The 20,411-nt window shown below is 46.5% G+C and overlaps 2 protein-coding genes across 2 annotated transcripts in view; both read left to right on the plus strand.

Moving 5' to 3' along the window:
* The window catches only part of STX2 (syntaxin 2), a 249,267-nt gene extending 239,212 nt beyond the window's left edge, over positions 1–10,055 (plus strand). The window contains exon 11 of the transcript XR_014295669.1: positions 9,841–10,055. The gene's annotated coding sequence lies outside the window, so the exon portion shown is untranslated. The remainder of the gene's footprint in view (positions 1–9,840) is intronic.
* Positions 10,056–19,543: 9,488 nt separating this feature from the next.
* RIMBP2 (RIMS binding protein 2) overlaps positions 19,544–20,411 on the plus strand; it is a 109,136-nt gene continuing 108,268 nt past the window's right edge. The window contains exon 1 of the mRNA XM_082640018.1: positions 19,544–19,608. The gene's annotated coding sequence lies outside the window, so the exon portion shown is untranslated. The remainder of the gene's footprint in view (positions 19,609–20,411) is intronic.

Here is a 20,411-nt window from a genome sequence, read left to right on the forward strand (position 1 = left end):
GCTTTTTCGGAGGGGTTTTAGTATGATACGTCCCTTTTCTGCCACTGATGCGATATTTGATGGTTATTCTGAATCGGGCTTGTTCCCCTGACACTCTCCTATCCTGTCTGTCTAATAGGAATACAACAGGAGCCTTGAATGTGAGGAACAAATATAATTTTATGTTTTCTAGTAGCCACATTATGGAAAGTAAAAAGAAACAGGTGAAATGAATTTGAATAATATATTTTTATTATCCCAACATAGTTCAGTAGTGTCACTTCCATATGAAATCAATATAGAACAGTTAATACTTTATTTTACATTTTGTTCAGTATCAGGTCTTGAAAATCTGGATGTACTTTAAGCTCAGAGCACATCTCAGATGGGACCAACCTCATTCCAATGCTCCATAGCCATGGGCCACTAGAGGCCACCGCCCCAGACAGCAAAGATCTGATGTGATTCGGATACATACTGGCGTCTCGTGTGCTCACCATTCTTTGAGGTCCCAGAGTCTTTGAGAGAAGTTTTGCCTTTAAGGACCTTGCAGTCTTGTTTTTCTTTAAAATTTACAAATGAAACAGTTGGAAGATAATGTTTCATCGATAAAATTTAGTCCCAAGAATCCTATGCTGCCAAACACACTTCCCCCAAAATATGTTCCCAGACGCATACACATTCAGGAGCTAGAACATGATGCGCTAGGTCACGGCTGGGTCACTGCCAATGTCATGACTCTGGGATCCAGGGGCCCTTTTTGGCCAGACCATGGTTCTGTCTCCGCTGTCACCCTTCCAGACCACGGAGCCGGCAGGCAGAGCCAGCCTTACGTAGGCTGCAGATAGGACAGGTTATGTTTTAGGAGGATAGTTTATGACCTATGGAAATACTTGTAACATTCGAAGTTTTGAAACAATGCATGCAATATGGTCTTAACTTTGTAAAACAAAAAAGATGAATATTTAGATATCTGAGAGGAAAAATGGTGACAGGAAGTACCACATAATGTGAGGAGTGGGATCTCCAATACCACTGAAAATACAGCTGATGTTTCTTTTCTGTAGTTTCTAGATTTCATAAATCCTTTGTAATGAAGTTATTATTTCCAAAAGAAAAACTGTATATAATATACAAAAGTATATTAATATATTAAATATTTATATATGTTAAAATGTATATTCAATGCCTCTGCTCTCTAGCTTAGTATCTACAGGTCTTCAAAGAAAATAATTTCTTCATTTGGAAACATGTGGAACTTAGCTAAATCAAATAGTAACATCCCTGTGTGTGTATGTCATATTTTGTCATGGTCAGAATGCTTTCACATACCTTGTATCATTCAGGGCTGGAAACCACTCTGAGGGTTTCACACACAGGAAGGCGATGAAGCGGACGTCACTTTCTCTGTAGGTTTAGCACGTGGGTCCTGGCCTGCTTCTGCTGGCTAGTTCCCAGCACAAATTGCTTGGTCGGAGCCTTTTCTATTTTGGTGTGTGTGATTCGTCTGGTGCCTGTGGGGCAGTGCTTTGATGCACATGCTGGCAGCAAGGACCTTCCCTGGCCAGACTGCCTGACGTCTTCTGGCCAAGTATACTGGTTTGAATGGTGTCCTCAAAAATTCATGTCCACCAGAACCTGTGAATAGGACCTTACGTATTGGAAACTAGGGTCTTCGCCGATGTAATTAGTTACGATGAGGGTGGGCCCTAATCCAATCGCTGTGTCCTTATTAAATGGACACAGAGATACACAGGAGAAAACACGACGTGACAATCGAGGCGGAGAGGGAACCAGCTTTACGCCAAGGATTGCCACTGGGGGCTGGAAGAGGCAGGGAGGATTCTTCCCTGGAGCCTTCAGAGGGGGCGTGGTCCTGCCGATACCTTGCTTTTGGACTTGTGGCATCCAGAGCTGTGAGAGAATACATTTCTGTTGTTTTAAGCCACCCAGTTGACGGTGCTTTGTTAAGGATGCTGTGCTAACGTTCCAGAGGACTGGCTGTGCCTCCTGGGCCAGACCACGTGATGTGCGGGGTTTGCCCCGCTGCTGCTGCCAGACCAGCAGGTGCCTCTAAGTGTCAATACAGGAGCTTTCATGTAGGATATTTATGATACAATGTTGCAAAGCTAGAAGAACCGAACGGGAGAGCTGAGTTAACCCACAGATCAGTGACGGCAGGAAGCAGCCAGCACTCCTGAGCCTGGGGGACAAATGGAAGGCGGTGGGGTCACTAGGAGCGTGGAGGAGGGGCTGTCTCAGCATCCGGCCCCCCAGAACATGGGCTGCTACTGTGCTGGGACCACCAGGGTGGTGCCGTGGAGCCAGTGCCCAGATTTCCTAGGGAATGTTGCCCAGCTGGGAATGTTAAGGATGCTGGAATCTCGCTGCTGTTGCTGGAAGGGACTTAGAGATAGGAAGCAGAAAGCGCCCCCTCCTCTCCCCCTCCCCCGACCCTACCCTACTCCCACCTGCCACTTCCTGCCAGTTCCAGCTGGGGAGTCTGGGAAACATGGTTTCTGCCTTCCAGCCTGAGCCTTACAGTGTTACACAGGGCAGGGCACTGAAGACTAAGCATGGGGCCCAGAGACTGTGTGGGAAGACAGCCAGACATATTCCCATTTCATCATCAAAACCCTGAGAGATGGGATCAGCTCCATTTTACGTGTGAAGAAATGCTGTGTCCACTAGTCCACGCCCTCCCCCAGATACGTGATGGCTCAAGGTCCAAACACCAAGTCCCCAGCTCCACAGGGATGCTGTTTTAATGGATCGATGAGGAATAATGGCCAGGCAGACCATGGTTTTCCATTCTTCTAAAGCATCATTTTAAATCAGTTTTGCTCCTACTTATGAGAACAAGGCTATTTTTCCCTTTTACAATTAAAAAGTCCCATTGGAAACCTGGGGTCCCAGTGGAGGAAACTCATTGTTTCTGAGACCAAATAGCATTAGTCAAGTGAGATTATGCTCTGTAGTCACAAGGAAGCCATGAAGAGCAGGTATCTAGCTGGGACTGGTGCCTGGTGTTCACCTACCTCTGACTGCGGGTTTTAGAATATGATTGTCATACAGAGTGAATCCTTTCTGACAACAGGATGATTTCTTTAGTAATTCGTGGAGACCATGGAGTTCAGAAACTCTTCTTCATCCAACACCCTCTTTTCTCAAATTCTATTTGCTGTTTTCTTTTTCTGCAACATCATTATGTGTGTTTTCAAAAGCAAGGGATTAAGCCGATACCCTGTGATAAAAATTGATGTCAGGTTCAGGTAGAGAATTGATGGAGTTGGTTTGAAGTTTAGAGACTTTGCTTCACGGCAGATGTGCGTGTGCTGAGGTCCCCACCCATCCTCCAGCCCCTGGTCACTTCCTCTCTCATCATCCCTAACCCAACCCACCCTCTTCTCTCTGGCCAGCTGCACTAGCCTCCAGCAGGTCTGCCTAGTCCCTCCCTTATCCCTCCACAACCCATCCTTCCCTGTTCATCCTCTTCTAGGTGATCCTTTCAAGACCTGTGCTATATCTTGCATCTCCCCAGCTCTAACCCCTTCAGGGCTTTCCATCAACCTTTGAATGAAACCCCAGCTCCTGCCATAGTCTACACCTGGCTGCCTGGCCGTCTACACGTTCTCTACTCTCTGTCCCGGTGCTGCTCTTGGGGACTCTGTACTTGCTGTCACTGATGCCGAAAACTCGGCCTTTCTGCGCAGGTGTGGAATCAAATCTCGGAGACAGAGTTTTGGGTGGAGTAGAAAAGAATAGCTTTATAGCTTTGCCAGGCAAAGGGGGCCACAGGAGGCTTGTGACCCTCAAAAACTGTGTGTCCCAACCCAGGAGAATTTGGTGAGGAGATTTACAGCAATGGGTCAAGGGTGGGGTTGCTGACAAGGATTAGGGTGTGTGCAAGGTCTGCACTCCTTTAATCTGGCCTCAGGGGGTCTCCTGATGACCTTCTCTGGTTCCTTTAATCTGGGCTCAGGTGGTTTCTTGATGAGCTTCTCAAGGTTATCAAACTGTGATCTTCCCTGGAACGAAGAATGCTAACATCTTCCATTTGTTGGGGGTTTTAGTTCTTTAAAACGGCTCAAAGATATTGTCATGTGTATCCCTTGGGGTGGAACCAGGACCCTGCCCCAAGGCTGCACTCTTGTGTCTTGACTGCTCCTCCCTTGTCTCTGCATCCCCTCCCTTCCCTGATGAGCAACTGTTGGAAAGGCTTCGGAGCCCAGGAGCCCCACAGGGTCCTGCTCCGTTTCATCACCTCTGCCCTGCCCAGGTGCCCTCTGCCACCTCTTCCCCGAGATGTCCACCTTGCTCCCTCATTGCTTTTCGGTCTCTGCTTAGATGCCCCCTTCTCAGAGCCACTTTCCCTGATTGCACTTTTCTAGAAATCTCTTTATTTGTTTCCTTCTTTATCTCCCTATGTAGTATTCCTAGCATAAGTGAATGCTGTACAATTAGGTGACCCTTGAACAACATGAGTTTGAACTTTGTGGATATGGAGGGACCACGCGTGAGGAGGAACAACTACAAGTTACACGTGGGTTTTCCATGGCATGGAACGTCGGTGTCCCTACCCCCTGTGTTGTTTAAGGGGCAACAGCCTAGAGAAATAAGAAGGAAGCAAGCAAACAACAAATACGTGTGTATATATTTACAAAAGTCTCTATCATTATAGAGCTGTGGGGTTAATATATATATATATATATCTTCTACTCACTGTTTATGAGCCTCTGGTGTCCCGGGCCTCTCTCCCCGGACATGGCAGCATCTCTGAGTCACAGATCACCATGTCTTGCACTGCATGATTGAATCGCTTCTGAAAAAAATTCATTTTATAAATGAATTCGCATGACTGTGTTCCAGTAAAACTTTATTCACAAGAACAGGAAGCAAGCTGGATTTGGCTTGTGGGCCATGACGACCAGCCCGAGAGGGTCTGCAGAGCTATAGGCACGTCCTGCCCTTTTATCACCCTCGGGCTCACCCTGCCCAGCCCCCTCACTCCTTACTTGGTACTACATCGTGGTCCCCCCCCACCAAAACATGATCGCCTGGCAACGGGATAGAAGAAGAATGGGAGAGAGAAGCCAAGTTGGTCACCCCCCTTGACTTAAGAGCACGACGTGAAGTCAGTTGAGTTCTTGGCTGCCTGGCCCGGCAGTGGACCTGTAATGCTCGTGACTCACTCTACTGATGCAAATCCTGTAAAATCTATTTTAGGAAACGTGCTCAGACGTTGAAAAGCTCAAGTGTGTAGACTCTGGCTGCAGGGCAGCACGGAGGGGATGCTTTCACAGCAGCGTGCACTAATGTGAGTGCGGGCTCCGTCTTCTGCGAGGGTGGGGTGGGAGGCAGGTGTGGAGGAGGGGTGCTGAAGGCACGGATGGAGGTTCAGCCTCTGGCACGGATCAGCTGTGTGAGCTTCCTTAAGTCATCTGACCCCTCTGAGCTGCAGCTTCCTGAGGAGCTCAGGGATGAGTAAGGACCCTTAGGACCAAAGATTAAAAAGCATTGAGGTTTATGGCCAATTGTGACCATGTGGAAATGCAGACCCAAGTTTGCCCAATTTCCGGATTTTTCCCCGGAAAGTGTAAATCTTCATTTTTTAGTAATAATAAATTTTCTATTTTAAAATGTTGATGACTCTTTAGATAACTTGGGCCACATAAAACCTTGTGGGGCGAATCCAGTCATAGGTTGCCATTTTGAATAATCTCCCTTGTAAAACACTGAGAAATGTTTAGTCCTTTTTCCCTCCACAGTGAAGGATTCTACAGGCAAACGTTTTGCTTTTGTCAGCTCTTGGAGTCTAGTGATCCTGCATGAATGAAACTGGAAACAGCAGACCTGTGGACAGTCCCATCCCGAGAGACAGAGTAAGAGCAAACACGCTGGACACTAGCAAGGCTCTCACCGTGGGTCCAGCCTCAGCAAAAGGGGACATTTTAAAAAGTGATCTGGATTTAGCTCTAAGCACCGACATGGACCCTCTAATGACATCTCCATGCCAGACAGAGAGGCAGTCTCATTTCCTCCACCAAAAGAAATCAGGATGCTTCCTCTGTTCCCCGAGGCTGAGGAATTTGTGATAGGAGAAGATTTTCCTTTGCAATTTGAGATGCGCTGTATATGTTGTACAGCCTGGGTTGAGAATTCTGCACGGGGACCCTAGAAACTTACATTTGCTTTCTTTCTAATACAGACTGTTTATTTCAATCTTCCCAATGACCTTGCGAGGGTATGGGTTGTGATGCTCATTTCTATAGGTGAAGGGAGGGAGAAGTAGAGAAGTTAAGTAATTTGCTGACAGCAACACAGCTGGCCATTGGGTGAGCTGGGGGCCCTCCAAGGTCGAGTCTCAATCTGCTTTTTCTGAATCTCCACTAACCTCATACTTTGGACCTGGTACCTTCTTCCCAGCCCAGCACCCTCCATCCTGCATCACCAGTGGCAAAATGGGATTCATAGAAGATAAGTCTACTCATAGAAATGTCAGCTACGGAGGCAGAAGGCAAACTCTGGGGTCAAAGTCAGGCGGTTCTCCTATATGCCCGGGAGTATTCCCTGGACCAATGCCAGCATTTGCAAATATGCAAGTACAGCTGACATCGTGTCTAGGTACAAGGGGCACAGGTCGCCTTGGTGGTGTCCCAGTGTTCTGTTCCAGGATTCCACTCAGGACCCGACATGGCCTTTAGTCATCCTGCCTCTGTAGTCTACTCAGATTTCTGAGAGTTTCTCAGAATCTTAGAATATCCCCAATTTGGGGGTTTCTCTTGATTAGACTGGCGTTATAGGTTTTTGGAGAAAGTACCACAGAGATGAAGTGCCCTTCTCATCTCATCACTTCATATGATGTCAGTGGGATGATGATGTTCTCACTGGTGATGTTGACCTTGATCTCTTGGTTAAGGTGGAGTCGGCCAGGTTTCTCCACTGCAAAGTTGCTGTTCTTCTCTAAACGTATTCTGGTCTCTGGAAGCAAGTTGCTAAGTCCAGCCCATACTCACGAGGAGGGTAATTAAGCTCTATACTGGAATTTTACTTGATTTTAGTGAACTTTAAAATTAAACAACCAGATGTGTCTGGTGGCTACCATATCGGACTCCAGTAGTGGAGGTGGACTGGGGGATAGATTATTGCCAAAGTCAGCCAATTCATAAATGCCCCAAATAAATGAAAGTCCGGATACAATCATGTAATTGGAGTGTTGATTTTGAATGTTTAAAAAATTTTGTTGAAGCATAGTTGATTTACAATGTTGTGTTAATTTGTTCTGTACAGCAAAGTGAATCAGTTATATATATATATATATATATATATATATATATATATATATATATATATATATATATACACACATATATATATATATATTCTTTTTCGTATTCTTTTCCATTATGGTTTGTCACAGGATTTTGAATATAGTTCCCTGTGCTCTACAATAGGAACTTGTTTTATATCCATCCTATATATAATAGTTTGCATCTGCTCATCCCAACCTCCAAATCCTTCCTTCCCCTCCCCACTGCCTTGGCAACCACAAGTCTGTTCTCTATGTATGTGAGTCTGTTTTTGTTTTGTAGGTATGTTGATTTGTGTTGTATTGTAGATTCCACATAGAAGTGATATCATATGGTACTTGTCTTTCTCTTTCTGATTTACTTCACTTAGTATGATCATCTCTAGGTCCATCCATGTTGCTGCAAATGGCATTATTTTGTCCTTTTTGTGGCTGAGTAGTATTCCATTGTGTATATGTACCACATCTTCTTTATCCATTCATCTGTCGATGGACATGTTGCTTCCATGTCTTGGCTATTGTAAATAGTGCTGCTGTGAACACTGGGGTGCCTGTATCTTTTTGAATTATAGTTTTGTCTGGCTATATGCCCAGGAGTGGGATGGCTGGATCATATGGCAACTCTATTTTAAGTTTTTTGAGGAACATCCATACCGTTGTCCACAGTGACTGTACCAACAATTTACATTCTTACCAACAGTGTAGGAAGGTTCCCTTGATTGTGAATTTTTTGATGCCTAAAAAGGATTCTCAAGCCCTTTTGGGAACTGCTCCCAGAGGAGGATTCATGAAATCAAGAAAGAGTTTGGTTTTCCTTTTTGAGCTTCTATTTGGGGATAAACTGAGTCAGTCATTATTAAGTATAGGGGCTAAAAGTGTCGACCTGTTCTGGGATCACCTGCATTTCAGAAGGCGGTAACCACAGGATGATGTTTATTTGACCAAACATAATGTCTGTGGGTGAGAACCTCCCTCCCGCTCCACGAGCCAGTCTCCCTCCCTCCCCTCTCCTCCCCTCCCCACTTCTCCCTCTCTCTCTTGCTCACATACACCCCTACCTCTGTCAATTATTTTTATTCTATTTACCTAGAGTTAGCAAGGAGGCAAAACAATTAATGGTTACCTTTTGGGAGAGTCTTGACTGGGAAGGAGACAGGAGAGAAATTTGGGGGGCTATTGAAAAGTTATATGTTGTGATCTGGGCTATGACTGTGCTGATGTGCGCACTTTCTAAAAATTAACAGAGCTGTACGGCTATGATTTGTGCACTTTTGTGTATGTGTTTTTTACTTCAATCTAAAAAGTTAATGAGGGACTTCCCTGGTGGTCCAGTGGTGAAGAATCTGCCTTCGAATGCAGGGGACACGGGTTAGACCCCTGGTCGGGGAACTAGGATCCCACATGCCGTGGGGCAGCTAGGCCCTCGCGCCACAACTACCGAGCCCACGCACCTCAGTGAGAGAGCCCACATGCTGCAAACTACAGAGCCCACCTGCCCTGGAGCCCGTGGGCCGCAACTAGAGGGAGAAAGTCTGCACGCCACAAATAGAGAGAAGCTCTCACACCCCAACGAGGAGCCCATGCCGCAATGAAAGATCCCGCATGCCTCAACAAATATCCGGCATACTGCAGCTAAGATCGAATGCAGAGAAAGAAAGAAAGAAAGAAAGGAAGAAAGGAAGAAAGGAAGAAGGAAAGAAAGAAGGAAGGAAAGAAAGAAAGAAAGAAAGAAAAAGAATTTTTAAATAAAGAAAAAGATAGTTAATGAAGTGCCCATCAATAGATGGATGGATAAAGAAGATGTGGTGTGTGTATGATGGAATATTACTCAGCTGTAGAAAGAATGAAACCTTCCCATCTGTGGCAACGTGGATGGACCTGGAGGGTGTTATGCTAAGTGAAATAAGTCAGACAGGGCTTTCCCCACACGATATCCCTTATATGTAGAATCTAAACAACAAAACAAATAAAACAAACAAAACAGAAACAGACTCATAGATACAGAGAACAAACAGGTGGATGCCAGAAGGGAGGTGGTTTGGGGGTCAGATGAAGTAGGTGAGGGAGATTAAGAGGTACAGACATCCAGTATAAGAGAAGTATGTCACAAGGATGTAATGTACACATAGCGACTAGAGTCAGTAATACTGTGGGAACTTTGTATGGTGACGATGGTAACTCATCCTATTGCAGTGATTATTTCATTATGTATAAAAATATCAAATCACAGGCTTCCCTGGTGGCGCAGTGGTTGGGAGTCCGCCTGCCGACGCAGGGGACACGGGTTCGTGCCCCGGTCTGGGAAGATCCCACATGCCGCGGAGCGGCTGGGCCCATGAGCCATGGCCGCTGAGCCTGCACGTCCGGAGCCTGTGCTCCGCAACAGGAGAGGCCACAGCAGTGAGAGGCACGTGTACTGCAAAAAATAATAATAATAAATAAAATCAAATCACTATGCTATACATCTGAGACTAATATAATATTGCATGTTAATTATAACTCAATAAAAACAAAACAAAACAAAACAAAAAGTTATCTTAAAAATACCTGAGGGGCCTCCCTGGTGGCGCAGTGGTTGAGAGTCCGCCTGCCGATGCAGGGGATACGGGTTCGTGCCCCGGTCTGGGAGGATCCCATATGCCGCGGAGCGGCTGGGCCCGTGAGCCATGGCCGCTGGGCCTGCGCATCCGGAGCCTGTGCTCCGCAACGGGAGAGGCCACAACAGTGAGAGGCCCGCATACCGCAAAAAGAAAAAAAAAAAAAAAAAATACCTGAAACATCCAGGGACTTCCTTGGCGGTCCAGTGGTTAAGACTCCATGCTTCCACTGCAGGGGACACGGGTTCAGTCCCTGGTCGGGGAACTAAGATTCTACATCTTGTGTGCCGCACGGCATGGCCAAAAAAAAATATCTGAAACACCCAGGTGGAAAAGGAATTTGGTCTGTTTTCTATGATGTTTGATGTACCACGATGTGGACAGAAGACAGATTTGGATGTCAACTCAAATATGTATTTTCTAACACCTGGAGTTCTCTGAATCATAAGGCAAATCCAGTCACTAATCAATCGGAGTGATAGGTCTTTGGGGGAGACACTTGGCATTACTGAGTGAGTGGCTGCTCAGATTGCCCAAAAGGTTACAGCTGGACTCTGCCTGGTTGGGCCAGTTTGCAGCACGACTCTTTCCATTTGCTTGTATAACTCAAAGTTTCCATGATCAAGAATTTGGAATGTGGTGAAGGAAAGGAAGCCCCTAGGTAGGCAGGAGTGTGAGACGCTGAAGCTCTTGAAGGAGTGGTGCCGTTTTGTAACAATATTGTAACAATATGGTTCCTGATAAACTATCTCTTGAAAAAGCAAACACTTTTTTAAAAGGCACTTACATATTTTTTTATCGCCATGTTATTTGTGGAAGAATCCTAGGAGGCTTATCCTTTACATGAACAAATTTCTAACTGATCACTTGTCCTTCCAATTCGTAGCTGGCAAGCTCAGTGCTCAAATGTGATGTTCAGTCAATGGGTAAAATCCTCTATGTGATTCCCTGGTTATACTTTTTTCTATATATTGCTCTCTCTTTTTAAAAAAATTCTTAGCCACCCTATTGCATAAATATTTTATTACAGGCATCGTTAAATTCTTTTTGGAGAGTAGGTGGAAGATGGTTCTAGAATTCTTATGCATTGTGTATATGCTGAACAAGCCTATGGAAGAGTTGCATTTTATGCCAGCATTCAGTTCCAAAGTCAGCAGGTTATGCCAAAGTCATATATAGAAAAAAGGGATCCTGAAGGTCCCTTTGGCAGGAGCCATATTGGAGATGAACCTAACAGGTCTCAGCTTTTCCCTCTAGTGCTGGGGGGGACTGCTGCTTATTGGTTGAGGACCAGATGCAGTGTTGTTTGCATCTAGGAGACCAGTTGTCCCAGGTGGGTCTCAATGCGGGAGATACTTCCAACAGGAAAAGCTTATGGAGAAATAGTTGGGGAATAACCTTTCTTCTCTCACAGCACTTCAGGCTCTGTTGCTGGAGGAATTGATGACAATTTTCAAAAATTGAGGTTAAATTCATACAACATAAAATTAACAATTTTATAGTAAACAAGTCAGTGGCATTTAAGCATATTCACAATGTTGTACAACCATCACCTGTATCTGATTCTGAAACATTTTCATCACCCCAAAGGGAAACCCCGTATCCATTGAGCAATCACTCCCGCTTCCCCCCTCCCCCCAGTCGCTGGCAACCAGAAGTGTGCTTTCTGTCTTTATGGATTTACCTATTTTTTATATTTCATATCAAATATACACAGAATGTAACATTTCGTGTCTGGCTTCTTTCACTTAGCTTGATGTTTTCAGGGTTCACCTTGTAGCGTGTGACAGTGCTTCATTCCGTTTTATGGCTGAATGACATGCCGTTGTATGGAGAGACCACATTTTGTTGATGTGTCCCTCAGCTGATGGACACCTATCTGAGCTTTTTCCACATTTTGGCCATTGTGAATAGTGCTGCTGTGAACATTTACGTACAAGGATTTGTTTGGACCCCCTTTTTTCAGTTCTTTTGGGTATTTATCTAAGAGTGGAATCACGGGGTCATAAGGTAATTCTGTTTAACCCTTTCAAGGAAACATCCAATTCTTTTCCACAGCGGCTGCACCGTTTTATGTCCCCACCAGCAATGTAGGAGAGTTCCAACTTTTCTACGTTTTAACTGTCCTCTCTTCCTCTCCCCTTGCTCCCCTACCCTTGTTAATCCCGTGTCGAATAACTCTCCTAGGTCCAATCCCACCGTTTTGGGTAGAGAAGAGCTGTCTTTGGGGCCAGGCTGTGTACTGACATTAGTGACCAATGGGAACCAAGCATAAATTTCACTGTGCTTATTTTTAACCATTAGAAGGACCAAGCACACATAGTAAGTACATGTAAACTGATGAACTACAATCACTGAAGAGACGCTTTCTTTAAAATACAAATGTTTGTCTGGGTCATGAGCTTAGCATTACAACCTGCTTCGTGTGTTATATTTTTCCATTTCAGCTCGTCTTTAACCTATATTAGAAAAATAGCCTTTAAATAGCACGGTGTGCTTTTCCGTAATTGCATTATTGGCATTTGTACAATGCCTGAATATCAAACAGGTCAAGGAATAGCGTGTATTCCAAGTGCACATTTATGGGTTTTTCTGAATACAGACGGGGACTTAGAGATTTGGATTTCTCTCTCCCTGCCCTGAACCCCAGAGCATTACAGGAAAACAGAGGCAGTGCCTTTATTTACATAATGGTCTTTCACATTCAAATTGCCCTTTACAGATTGCAAAGTGTGCTTATGTGCATTATCTCATTTAAATTGCCAGGAATGCTCAGAGGGTTAAAGAATTTGCCCAGAATCACACTTGGTAAATGTTAGAATTAGGTCTCAAACCCAGGTCTTCTGAGTCCCAGTGTTTCTCCAAAGCATGTGATGACTTAAACGCTGTCCTGATGACTTAGACGCTGTCCTGGGCCTTGACTGCAAGAGGCAGGAGTGGGGCTCAGCCATGGTCAGGACCCTGGACAGGATCAAAGCAAGCTCCTCCCCCTTTCCTTCCGGCTCTCTCACCCCAGGCACTCCACGCCCTCCTGTCCCTCCCCTTTCCTTTCTCTCCTGCACTTACTCCATCCTCCCTGCCCGTGCCTTTAGGCTAGAGCCACTCAGGAAGACTTTTCAGAAAGAAAAATATGATCAAGCACATCCCAGTGTTGACTTTAATAATTTTTACTATATATTATTATAATTGGTAATTATATCACTCTTACACAATATGATTCTACTAGACTTGCACATTATAACAACATAGTCTTTATTATATTTGAACATAGTATGATTATATATTTATAATTCATAATGTAATTACATGTGCACAGTGATAAAACTGGTTTATAAAATTTTTACAGCTTTTCTAAGCCATACAGCCGACACAAATGAACAGGTTAGAAAAAAACAAATGAGAGAAGCCAATAAAGTTCAAAATTCAAACTTATTGTAATTTAATGTGTCGGATGATATTATTTTATTGAAACTGAATTTTCCTCTGTAAGTAAAGATGGTCCCCTTGACTTAACTTTACTTAGGCAGATGGTGACAGCTGCCTGAAAGTTGATTCAACATTCCTACCGTTGATCTCTTTCAAACTCCTGCAAAATCTTTGATTCTTAAGTACGTGTGAAGGCATGTGGCTTGCACTTGGTATGAAAGCACCATTTACGTTAGCCTTTGTTATCTTTTCATTACCTTGGGGCAGTCAGGATGGTAATTCTTCAAGCCAGTGCAGACACACACATACACACACACACACACACAGGCATTGAAATTCAATAGAGTGGTAAGGTGGCAAGGGATATGCTTATATTTATTCCTTTTAGATTTCATGGAAATAAAAAATACCAAAATTTTCTTTTCATAGACCACCCCACAAGACTGTATCTTCAGCCACCAGCCTGAGGAACGCTGTCCCAGGTCTTCCAGGACACCCACTCCTCCCAGCTGGAGGCATTTCTGAGCCCATTGGCAGCTCCCAGGACCAGGAAAGCTGCAGGACCTTGCTCTTCAGAAAGAGAGCTGGGGGCGACGGGGGTGCAGGGAGCAGCGTGGTCCAGTGCTCGGGAGCTGCCCCACCTGCTACGTGGAGGTTACCTGTTCAGGTTACTTAACCCTTGGTGCCTTCCTTTCCTCGTATACCAAGTGGGGATAGTAGTGTCCACCTCACAGAAATGCTGTGAGAATTGGATGAGCTTTTCAAAAGAAAAACAAGAAAGCCACGAGCTTAGATCAGCTCCTGGCTCAGAGTAGGAGCTCCGTGCATGGCAGCCGCGAGGTAACTGAAGGTGTATTCACCTCCCCTCACGTGGTCTCATCCCCAAAACGCTTTGTGCTTCTCTCCTGCCCTCGCTTCTTCGCAGTGTGGCCTGCGCTCACATGAGCATTGCCACCTGCAGCCTTAACTGGATTTCCTGCGAGCGGCCCTGCTTCCGTCACCCACCAACATCCACTTACCTGCAGGAGGAGGGTGGAGCCGCTGGGTTTTGTTACCTCCCACTGCTGCTGCCAGAGCCTGCATCTCCTCCGCCTTCCTGCGGCCAACCACATCCCTCGGAGGCTGGTCTTGGGCTCGCTTCTCCTGTTCAACCCAGTATTCTTCCAAGAACTCTCGACTCTCTGTTTCTGGACCTCCCCCGTCTGTCACACGGTGACCTCTGCTATTCCATCCTCAGCACCTGTCTTTGTGTTTTTATTTTTGTTTTATTTTGGAAAACTTTTTAAAACTTTCTATTTTTTTGTTGAAGTAGAGTTGATTTACAGTATTTCAGGTGTACAGCAGAGTGATTCAGTTATGCATATATATTTATAAATTCTTTTTCAGATTCTTTTCCATTATAGGTTATTATGAGATATTGAGTATGCTTCCCTGTGCTATACAGCAGGTCCTTGTTGTTTATCTGTTTTACCTATAGAGCAGTGTATATCTGCTAATCCCAAATTCCTAATTTATCCCTCCCCCCTTTCCCCTTTGGTAACCATAAGTCTGTTCTCTATGTCTGCACGTCTATTTCTGTTTTGTAAATAAGTTCATTCGTATCATTTTTTATAGGTTCCACATATAAGTGCTATCATATGATATTTGTCTTTCTCTGTATGACTTACTTCACTCAGTATGACAATCTCTAAGCCCATCCACGTCGCTGCAAATGGCATTATTTCATTCTGTTTTATGGGTGAGTAGTATTCCATTGTATATATGTACCACATCTTCTTTATCCATTCATCTGCTGAGGGACATTCAGGTTGCTTCCATGTCTTGGCTATTGTGAATAGTGCTGCTATGAACACTGGGATGCACGTATTTTTTGAATTAGAGTTTTCTCCGGATATATGCCCAGGAGTAGGATTGCTGGACCATATGGTAGCTCTATGTTTAGTTTTTTGAGGAACCTCCATACTGTTCTCCATCGTGGCTGCACCAATTTACATTCCCATCAAGAGCGTAGGAGGGTGCTCTCTCAGCACCTCTCTTGAAGGTCATGGGGGACGTCTTCAATGCTGCACCCACTAAAACCGTGCCTATCTTATGGTCCTCACCTGGCTTGGGCAGCGTTTGATGCTGTGGACCCTCATCCTCAGGTTTGTGCTTCCTTAGCGTATAGGATGTCCCACTCCTTTTTCCCCATCACTCCTGCCCAGCCCTTTGCAGGAGCCTCTTCTTCTGCCCATTGTAATATCTGTGTTTCTCTCACTCTGTCCTGGGTCCTCCCTTTAGTCTCACTGGCAGATCGCACTCACTCCCATGACTCAGGCTTCAGGGGTAACTGGTCCCAGGTGTCCTCAACTCGGTACCAGAGCTCTCTGATCAGCCTTCTGGGAGCTGGTGCTAACCTCCAAATGTTCATCTACAAAGTGGGAATAAGGACTGTGCCCTCTTCTCTCTGTGGTTGCCGACAACTAGATTCAACAAACCGTGTGTTTTGATTCCTACAGGGTAGACCCTGTCTCATGCATCCACTGTTTGGTGAATCCTAAACCCTCTTACTTGGATGGCTTTAGATGTAAAGTATCCAAGACTCAATCTGCTCCCATCACGATGTTGCGAATCTCCCAAGGACAGGAAAGCTGTACCATTTCCGAAGAAGTGAACAGATACACAGAGGCTGGTTTTTCTCTCTTAACAATCGTTATTTCAGGTCAAGAAGACTGAGCTTAAAGGGTGATTTCATACAGCTGGTGTTCGGAAAGTTCTTTGTTAGCACAGTCCTAGTGATGCATGAGTCACTGGCTTTGCATCTCCAGGCGGTGGGCGTGGGCTGTCAGATTCAATTCCTGGGCCCTCAGATGTGGTCAGTAGTCAACAGTGTCAAACCCCCAGCACAGGGGAAGCCAGTGTGGCACAGATCACACTGTAGCGGGAAGGTGTGTGTGCACACCTGTGATCTGGGCACTGGTGTGGCCGGCCGCCTTACCCCAGGCTGTGAAAAACCTCGCTACTCAGCAGGAGTGTCAGATTATATTAAGTCCACACCATCCTCCTCCTCCTGTGAATTGTCATAGCTTGTGCACCCGCGCCTGTTGGCGAGTCTCATTTTGTCGTGTTGCAACTAAAAGCCCACATCTTTGGGGGGCCTTCTGGTCTCAAGCATGCGACCAGTACGTAAGGTGTTCCGTCTCTTGCTTGGCAGCCCTGCTTTGGTGGCACTGATTAATCCAGAAGGGCTAGATTTAATTGGAGCGGTGACAGCTTCCCCGGGTGGGCAGCTCTGGTCCTGCACGGTGTCAATGATGAAAGCTTCCAGGGTAAGTCTTGCTGCTTCTCAGCATCTTAATAGGACTGGAAGCGTGAGCAGTAGGCTTTTTCTGAATTTTCCCCCGAGCAACGCAAGGTGCATGCATGTCTGAGGAGCATCCGTGCTCTGTTTCTCCAAAGGGCGGGAGGACCAATGTCTGCTGTCACCGCAACACTGAGCGCGAGACCACATGTGTCCCCTGCCCCATGCTCGCCTCTGGGCTTTTTCAGAGGTAATTGACAAGTCTGGATAAATGAGATGCTATAATCTGGCAAAGCAATCGCATAGTCTGTGTGGCTTAAGTGGCATCTTCACCCTTCTTTGGGCTTTTACCTGGACGTGTTGATTGCTGAATGGGTTCTTTCAGCATCACTGTGTGAGGGGCTTTGCCTTCTGCTCAGGAGTTTTCTGTGGGGTGGAGGATTGTTCGTCTGGGGATGAGTTTGCTTTTCAGCAGCTCTTTCTGTTCCTAGCTCCTCTCGGCTGGGGAACCAGTACAGTAAGCTGTACCCCAATTGCAGATTCATGCTTGGACTGATTTGGGGAAGCGATGGCCACGGGTCCCCCCTTTTGCCTGGTGACACTGTGGATCGGTGCTTCCTGGTCTGGATTTAGATCCTGGGCGTTTTTTCTTGTGAAGATGGATTTTATCAGGTTAAGCAGCTGACCTTGAATCACTGAGCTAGAATACAGATAAAACAGATGAATTTAACTTTTCTACCACCACCGTAAAACTGGATGAAAGAGTTAGCACTGCTTCTCTTCCCGATGTTCCCTTCTTGCAATCCACTCTTCTAGGGGAGGTGCAGAGGGAGGTGGTGGCAGGAACTGACTGGGTGGATGTGGCGGAATGCGGAAGGTGTGGACCGTGACAGTGGTGCCTCCAGTGGGGAAGGGGACGCCTGCCTGAGCTGCCGTCGTGCGCAGGGAAGTGCCTGGTGCTCTACGAGAACCATCTCCTTTGATCCTCCCAAAGGCTGCTTGGGCAGACACTTTTACATCCTTCCGTCTTAGAGAGTGTAGAGATATCGGACAACCTGCCAGGGGTCACAGGACTTACACACAGAGGAGCCAGAGTTTGTATTTAGCCAGTTTGACCTCAGAACCGACATTCTAACCCTCTTTAAAGTTTCTCCTGTAACTCCCTGAGACACGGCCACCGTAGTTCACCTTGGGGCATCCAAGCCCTCCAAGGTCAGGAGTCAGGTGTCTGGATCAGTGCACCCATCCCTGTGATTGCTGGTGATTCTCACATGTGGGACATCTCAGAATGTCTCCAGGCTCTTCAAGGAGCTGGCAGGGGACGCCCCTGTAATTGCTTGATTTAAGAAAGACAACCATGCATTTATGCCGCTGGGGACATCTCAGAGGAGGGAGGCACTTTCCCATAGGTTGGGGATCATTTTTTTCCAGAACCAGACCCCACGGGTGAGGTGTGTGGAGATTGCTTCCTTGTGCTTCATCACCATGGAAACCTGGGAGATGCCATGGAGAGGAGGAGATCGTAATGGCGGTGGCCGAGGGGAAGGGGGCTTGACTGAAATACGGGACCTGAAAACAGCCAGGAGGAGCCTTTCTTCTTGTGGGAGGTGTTCAAAACCATGTGATTCCTGCCCCTTTCCTATCGTGAGTGTGAATGAGCCCAAATTCAGAGCTCTCAAAGTACTGCAGAGGAGATTCCCAGGTCAGTTCAGACGCGGGTGCTCCCCAGATAGTAACTCATTTAGGAGGTGAACAGAGAACACACTTGTTTTCAAGCAAACAAGAAAACTGCAGACCTGACTACTGGTGGCCATCGCCGTCACCTTCCACAGTGGGCCACTAATTGTCCCTGTTGCTTCCTCCTTATGCTTTTTGAATGGATGTCATCCCTTCCTTTATCTTTACGAGGCTCCTCAACTTGCTCACCAACGTCATCGTCGGGTTGCTTTGTCATTTTTGTTTCTTCTGGAGTCAATTCACCCTGGTTACTGATTCTGTTCAATCTCTTTAGTCGTGTGAGTTTTCTTTCTGTGTTTTGGAATTTCTATTTTCAGACTCACCTTTCATGGGAGGTTTTTACCCCCAATCGATCTCTTTCTGTGCTCCTCTTCCTTCTTGGTAGTCCTGTCCCACCCTGTGGGTGCTCCCAGTGTTATTACTGGTAGGTCAGAGTTCCTGCACAGGTGATGTCGCTGAGCCAGGGGGTCTGGTCCCTCTGCCTCTCCAGGGAATTCCCTTCTGTGAGCTAGAGCTCTAGGCAGCCTGCTTCGGGGGTTGGGGACTTGACCTCAGTCTCGGGTCAGGTGGTGACCTTTGCTCAGGTCTCTAGCCTCAAGTGGAACACTTCCAGTCCTGCGTAGCAAGAAAAATTGGAGTCCTAATTCTCTCTGCCCATTTCTGGACTCAGAGTCTGGCGGGACCTGGGAGTTCCACCACCACACGTGTTCCAGCCATCCACAGTCCTCGTAGATTTCTACCTTCTTTTGGAGCAAGACAATTATCTACTGTTTATTATGGCAATGTGTTTGGAGCTGCGTTTGTGAGGAAAGGGGGCGGGTCAAACCTGACATAAACTCCAGTTGGAGAGCAGTTGTGTTGCCTCTTTAGGACATAAACGTGTGATGCAGGTCACACACCATGTGTCGGATGTGAATGATCTTCTGGACACTTCACTACAGGCTCTACAGATATTATTTTATCATCTTCTTGTAACGTCATTGTAAAGTATCATATTCCTCCCGTTTTGTAGAGTAGGAAACTCATGGCTCGGAAAGAAGAGAAGAAACCGGTCCAATACCACAAGTCTTGTGACTCGCAGAACCACACCGAACCCAGGTCTAATTTCACATCAGAACCCTTCACCACTGTGTTCCACGTGTCTCTGAAGTTGGGGCTTCATCTCACGATGCCCTTTCCTTTTGTTCTAGGAAAATGCACTGAAGGATGCTGCCCAAGGAGACCATCGCCTGAGACCCCATCATGCAGGCCTTCCCGCAAGGGCCCGGCAGCTGGACAAGGTAACCGACAGCCACTATTGACAGGCCACCAGGAGGGGGGCTGACAGGCAGGGACCTGGGGAAGGCAAAGAGGGATGACTCACTGCAGTCCACCCAGAGGAGGGTGGCCGAGGCCCTGGGTCCCACCTCTTATATTTCATCATGTGGCCACTGCACAAAGCACTTGGGAAATGTCTCGTTTGCTGTCTGCTAGGTATTCCTACTTAGACGTCTGTTCGGTCACATCGGGACCAGAGCAAAACTTCCCATGTCCGATCCCCAAACCATTGCCTCTCCTAGTTTTCTCATCCCTGTGACTGGCCATCGCCCAGCTGCTCAGGCCAAGGCTCTGGGAGCAGTCCAGGATTCTTCCCTTCCTCACCCCTGCATCTCACTCTGAACGGCCCAGCCCCACCGTGTCCCACGAATGCAGGCCGCCATTTTCTCTGGCCCAGATGCTGAAATGGCCTGCTTACCACCCTTCCTGACATCTTACAGTCACTTTCCGGCAGGATCAAGAGTGACCTGGTGATTCAAACCAGACGGCGTTGCCATCTTGCTCAGCCTTGTCGCCTGCCTCTCGACCTTTGATTCCTGAAGTTCCGTCCACCCTGAGCTTCGTTTTCCCCCTCTGACCACCAGGCCCGCCTGGACAGACCATGACCTTCCCTGCTTAGAACTCTACTTCCTTCTTTTCCGATGGCCGTCAGCTTCTCGCTCCTCCTGTGTCAGCCGAAGAGTCACGTCCTCAGCTAGACCTTCCCTGCTTCCCACCTGCGTCCCTCCCTCCTCCTCCTTTTAACCATGTGGCTTCACCTGGCTTT

This window comes from Mesoplodon mirus (assembly GCF_964341445.2).
Source record: "Mesoplodon mirus genome assembly, chromosome: 13".
Classification (NCBI taxonomy): domain Eukaryota; kingdom Metazoa; phylum Chordata; class Mammalia; order Artiodactyla; family Ziphiidae; genus Mesoplodon; species Mesoplodon mirus.